The 6,000-nt window shown below is 44.9% G+C and overlaps 1 pseudogene; it reads right to left on the reverse strand.

The window, feature by feature from the left end:
- Positions 1-5,677, reverse strand: part of LOC132900280 (piggyBac transposable element-derived protein 4-like) — a 41,542-nt pseudogene extending 35,865 nt beyond the window's left edge.
- Positions 5,678-6,000: the final 323 nt, after the last annotated feature.

A 6,000-nucleotide genomic window follows, 5' to 3' on the forward strand; every position in this document is an offset into this window, starting at 1 on the left:
CCGCAGCATAAAAAGGGAGACCACACAAAAGGTTACGGATTGAATTGTAAACTTTTATTTATAATTACCAGTTTTCAAAACGTCTAGGGTAAACATATGTGGTGCAAAGTATGGCGTGGACTGTGTGGATGAGTGAAGGTGTATGTCAGTTATGTGGTCAATGTAGAGGCAAAAAAGAAAGAAGGGGAAGAAAGTGAGAGAGAGTGCAGAAAAAATGACTGTGCATCCACACACACAGCCAGTAGGTGCCTCCTGAGGGAGAGCAAAGCTCCACCTTATGTTCCAGGTACGTCACCCAGGTGTAACGAATGATGTTAATTATCCCACCTGACACCAGCCTTGCCCGTGCACTGGCGAGCTGATGCCAGGAGGGGGCTCAGGACGTAACACCTCCATCCCTAAGAGATTTGTTCCAGACAAATCTAAAACAAAGATAAATGCCTTGTGTTTCCTTGGAAACACTCCCATCTGCCTTCATCCCGGTACCAAGGACAAGACAACAGGACTGGGGGGGGGGGAACATCAAACACAAAACACTAAACCCTAGAGACAAAAAGACAAAACTAAATCCTGGACAGGGCATCTGCTATAATATTATCCTTACCCCTGATGTGTTTGATATGGAGCGGATAGCACTGCAGGATTAGACTCCAACGCATGATGCATTGATTCTGGTTTCTCATACGGTCAATAAAAAACAAAGGATTGTGGTCTGTGTAAACAACAATTGGAACAGAGGAAGACCCTAAATACACTTCAAAGTGTTGGATGGCAAAAATCAACGCAAGGGCCTCTCGCTCCACAGTAGAATAAGCTTGTTGTTGTTGGTTAAATTTCTTTGAGAAATAACACACCAGATGTTCTATGCCCTCTGAGTCAGTCTGTAGCAAGACGGCACCAGCGCTGCCCTCACTGGCATCAACTGCAAGACAAAAGGGTGTGTTAAAGTTTGGGGCTTGCAACACAGGTGAGGTAGCTAACAGGAACTTTGCATTTTCAAAGGCTTCCTGACAGTTACTGGACCACAGGTAGGGGCTCTTAGGACTGAGGAGCTGAGTTAAGGGCGCCACAACAGAGGCAAAGTTCTTGCAAAATGCCCTATAATAACCAGCCATTCCCAAAAATCTCCTCAGCTCCCAATGGGTGCCTAGTACAGGAAAGTTACATATGGATTCGATCTTTGCCTGAACAGGCCTAACCTCTCCGCCCCCGACAACCTTACCCAAATATGTCACTCTTGCCTTACCGAACTCACAATTTGCGAGATTTATTGTTAAGCTAGCAGCAGACAACCGGGTAAACAACTCTCTTATCTGGGTCAGATGTTCAGTCCAGGTAGCACTATGGATAACCAAATCATCAAGATAGGCATCACAACCCTGCATCCCTGCTAAAACATGGTTGACAAGCCTTTGAAATGTAGTAGGTGCATTTCTAACACTGAAAGACATAACATGATACTGCAAGAAATTGTCAGGCGTAACAAACACAGTTCTTTTGCTCTAGGTCAGGGGTGTCAAACCTGATCCATAAAGGGCCTTGTGGCTGCAGGTTTTCATTCCAGCCATGCAGCAGCACACCTGACTTGGCTCATTCAATCAACTGAACTGTCTTCACACAGTCAAATAGTTGCAGCCACAACCACCCTTGATTAAAGGGTGGGTGTGTCAGTTGATTGAATAAGCCAAATCAGGGTGCTGCTGCATGGCTGGAATGAAAACCTGCAGCCACACGGCCCTTTATGGATCAGGTTTGACACCCCTGCTCTAGGTTTTAAAGGGACTTGCCAATAACCTTTTAACAGATCAAATTTACTAACAAATGTTGCAGCACCCACACAATCTACACAATCATCACACCGTGGAAGGGGGAAACAATCAGGTTTTGTTACAGAGTTGAGCTTCCTGTAATTGGTACAGAAATGATGTGTGCCATCTGGCTTATCAACCAACAGACAGGGGGAGCTCCAGGCACTGAAACTAGGTTCTGCAAGATTATTAGCCAACAAGTAACTCACTTCTTTCTGTAACAGCTCCCTCTTCCTTGGGTTGACTCGGTAAGCATGCTTTTTAATAGGCGTCGCCCCTGCCATATCAATGTCATGTTCAACAAGGGAGGTACGAGTTGGTATGTCTGAGAATAATGAGGGAAAACACTGTATTAACTCAACAATGTCATTTTTCTCCTTACTAGAGAAATGAGAAAGTTGTGATGGCAGATCTGCCAGAACCTCAATGTTTCTAAGACAACCCACCACAATTTCCACTGGTGGTGCACTAACTCCCTCCTCAGAATCCTCACTGCCAAAACCCAGACCACTCTCACCTACCACAGAGGAAACAGCAACAGCACAATCACCGGAATTTTCAGCAGGCTTAATAGCCTTCAACCCAGGTGGTTTAGATGGAAAATATGGCTTCAACAAATTGATGTGGCAAACCTGCACCTTTTTACGCCAGTCAGGAGTGTTCAACAAATAGTTGTGGTCTGGTAAGCATTTAGCAACTTCATAAGGACCACTAAACTTAGCCTGGAAAGGACTACTCAACAAAGGCAGCAGTGCCAAAACCTGGTCACCAGGTTGAAACTGATGGTGCTCTGCTTTACGATTGAACAGTGACTGCATCCTAGCCTGGGATTTCCCCAAGCGGTGCCTGGCAGCAGCCCTGGCCTCAAACAGACGATACCTAAAGCCAGACACATAATCCAACACATTTACCGGTGGTTCAGCAGCACACCACTCATCTGCCAAAACTGCTGACGGACCCCTCACTGTATGCCCCAAAACAAGTTCATTAGGACTAAAGCCTGTGCTCTCTTGCACCACCTCATGGATAGCCAACAACAACCAGGGTAACCCCTCCTCCCAATCTGCTCCAAGCTCAACACAGTAAGACCTTAGAAGGGATTTCAAGGTTTGATGGAAATGCTCAAGAGCACCCTGGCTTTGAGGATGGTATGCACTAGAGATGTTATGTTTCGATCTTTACTGTCGCAGAGCACGGGCAAACTGCTTGGACATAAAGTTCGAGCCTTGGTCACTTTGAACAACTTTGGGGATACCAAATGTGGACATAAAAGTAGTGAGGGCCTTCAAATCAGACTTGGTCATAATAGACCTGAGAGGGTATGCTGCAGGGTATCTTGTAGATTGACACATTACAGTTAACAGGTAGCAATGACCAGATTTGGATCGAGGCAATGGTCCCACACAATCAACAATTAAATGCTCAAATGGACTACTCACAGCTGGTATAGGTCGCAACGGGGCTACTGGAATCTTCTGGTTCGGTTTTCCTATTAACTGACATACATGACAAGATTTCACAAAAGATGCCACATCTCACTTTAACCTTGGCCAGAAGAACGGGCGCACCACCCGGTCATACATTTTCCTAACCCCAGTATGTCCTGCCAGTCCATTATGACATAACTCCAAAGCAGCATTCCTAAATTTACATGGGACTACCACCTGAAACCCAGGATTAGTAAATGTGTCACACTTAAATACCCAACGTCTACACAACAGCCCATCCCAGATACAATATCATGCTTGTGTATCACCAGCATCACGCTCAACAGTTGCTAAGGTTAGCAAAGGTTGAAGTGTGGAGTCAGCTGCCTGTTCCCTAATCAGTTCTTCTCGGGAGACTTTAAACAAATCAGACAGAAAACCAGTGACCTTGTCAGAGTCCACTTCTGTATCTAGAAGTTTGCCACCACCCACTAGATTATCAGAAGGACCTACATTTGGCTCAACTGCCACCTTTGAGCCTTCTGTGAGACTGTCAGCTGTTCTTCTACTGGTGACTTTGGGGGACTACAGTCTACCTTCTCAGGTGTACTGAAAAATGTGTCTTCCAATGCTACATAGGTGTCAGGATTTCCATGCCTAGCCATGGCACGGGTAACAGCACATGCAGGAAAAACATCAGGATGTTTCTGATAACATGGATCACATGTCTGTTTTAGTTCTGGCTCAGACACTACTATAGGTGATGACACCAAGTTAACATCACCCCACACCTTTCCTCCAGCTAGATTGTTACCTAAAATAAGAGACACTCCCGGCACTGGAAGAGATGGTCGCACCCCTACAACCACATAATCGGATACTAGATTAAAGGCTAGGTGGATGTGATGCAAAGGCACACTAAGGGGAGACATTTAAATACCTCTAACTAAGACATAAGTCCCAGTGGCTGTGTCATTAGACAGTGGCAAGACCCCAGCCAACAAAAATGACTGGGCAGCACCCGTATCCTGCAATATGCGAACAGGCACACTCGGCTGTTCCCCTGGCAAAGACACAAAACCATCTGTAATAAACGAGGTGTAATTGCCACTCTTACCATCAGCAGCTACAGTGGTTGTCCTCCCCACCATACCAGACCAGCTAGATGGGCAGTGGGTAGCAGGAGAAATTAACCCAACCGATTTTACTGCTTTACTTTTCTTACATTCTGACACCTTGTGCCCAACCTTCTTACAATAGAAACATCTTACCTCACCCTTGTTACCAAGAAAATTATTAAAGTAATTAGAGGTGGGGGGCTGCTGCTGTGAACCATTTCCACCAGTAGAAGGCGGTCTACCCCTTACAAAATCTCTTGTTCGATTATGATAGGCCCCATGCCGGCCATCAGGAACACGTCTATGCATCAGCACATATTTATCGGCAAGAACGACAGCCGCATCTAAAGTCTTTACCTCTTGTTCATTTAAGTGCACCGCAACAGGTTGAGGGAGACAGTTTATAAAGTCCTCCAACTGGACTAACTGTTTCAATTCTTCCCTTGTCCCTGCTTTCTGAGCGGTGCACCAGTGATCAAATAGACACGCCTTGTCTCAGGCAAACTCAACGAATGTCTGCTGGTCTTTTTTCCGGAGGTCTCTAAACTTCTGGCGATAAGCCTCAGGAACAAGCTCATATGCATGCAAGACTGTTTTTATTTACTATATCATACTCTTTAGCCTGATCACTGCTCAGAGCTGAAAAGACTTCCTGAGCTTTTCCACTAAGCACACTTTGCAGCATTAAAGGCCACATTGCTTTAGGCCAAAGCAGTGTAGTGGCCACCCTCTCAAAATGAGAGAAATAACGCTCTATATCCATCTCCGAGAATGGTGGCACTAAACGGATGTTCTTACTTACATCAAATGCAGAGAACAGTGAGATATCTGAAGGAGATTGGGCTTGGAAGGAAGACGACCCTTGTTTATTTAACGTTTCCAGCTCAAGTTTTTTCATAGCCAATTCATGTTGTTGGCGTTCACGCTCTTGTTCTTGTTCTAAGCGTTTGATTTCTACCTGCTGTCGATGCTCTAAACATTTGAGTTCCAGCCAATAATTCAACTTACAAACATCCATATCTTCCTTACCCTCTTTTGTATTTCCCTCTGCTTTCACAGTATCTGGCTGCGACTCATTTTCAGGAGTGGCAGCTACATCCTCAGAAACAGCATTCGCCTCCTCCCCATCTGAGTCCACCCCCTCAAGAACACCCTTCTCAATTAGCTGGTCTTTCACGGCCAGGCAAAACCTCTCCTTAATCTTTTTCTCTTGTGTTGTAATGGTCAACCCGAAATGCTCCACCAACTTACCTAGTTGGTCTTTTGTCAATCTCCACAAGCATTCCTCAGATGGGCTATCTTTAAAATCTTCAGAAGTTGTCATATTATCAACTAAGCACTACAACACAAAACAAACCACAACCTATATTGCAACAGTTTAGACAAGTGCAACTCTACCTATCCCCCCAATAGGTGTTGAAACACTTAACTACGGTTGATTGCTAACCAGTACGAAACAAATGAGGCACACAATAACAAGGCTCAACAGTAAGCACAAACTCTATACTTACTATGCTTCAAACTCAATTAACTGCAGTCGAAGAAGCCAAAAACAGGCCACCAAATGCTATACTTCCCCAAGACACAGCATACAAAAACAGTTTACTTGAAGCATACACTACCTGTTCAATACAAGTTACTTTCAGA

This window comes from Neoarius graeffei, chromosome 16 (genome assembly GCF_027579695.1).
Source record: "Neoarius graeffei isolate fNeoGra1 chromosome 16, fNeoGra1.pri, whole genome shotgun sequence".
Classification (NCBI taxonomy): domain Eukaryota; kingdom Metazoa; phylum Chordata; class Actinopteri; order Siluriformes; family Ariidae; genus Neoarius; species Neoarius graeffei.